This window comes from Eimeria mitis, genomic scaffold, assembly GCF_000499745.2.
Source record: "Eimeria mitis Houghton genomic scaffold, Emh_scaff2470, whole genome shotgun sequence".
NCBI classification, from domain to species: Eukaryota; Apicomplexa; class Conoidasida; order Eucoccidiorida; family Eimeriidae; genus Eimeria; species Eimeria mitis.
In genome coordinates, this window is record NW_013570809.1 from 6747 (window position 1) to 7113 (window position 367).

General features: G+C 38.4%; 1 protein-coding gene across 1 annotated transcript in view; it reads right to left on the bottom strand.

Annotated features, from left to right (window-relative positions):
* Positions 1 to 367, bottom strand: part of EMH_0054280 (uncharacterized protein) — a gene marked incomplete at both ends in the record, with an annotated part of 7584 nt that overhangs the window by 6495 nt on the left and 722 nt on the right. The window lies entirely within an intron of this gene.

A 367-nucleotide genomic window follows, 5' to 3' on the forward strand; every position in this document is an offset into this window, starting at 1 on the left:
CGGCTCCCACTCAATAGTGAGAAAAGAAGTTTCTTTTTGTTTTTCTTTTTCCTGTTTATTCTGCTGCTGCGTGACAGGTAGCCAGCAGGGCCTCTAAACCCCCAATTAAATTTCGGAGACCAAATAAATATTCTTCGTCGGGGGAGGGGTTGTCTGCAGCATATATAAATAAAAAAAAATAAATAAATAAAAAATAAATAAATAAATAAATAAATATAAATATAGATATATATATATGTGTGTGTGTGTATGCAGCAGGAGGTGGAACAGCAGCAGCAGCAGAAAGTTTAGTAGCAGCAGCAACAGGAAATATCATATAGCAGCTGCAGCAACACATTCAGCTGCAGCAGCAGCAGCAGCAGCAGCA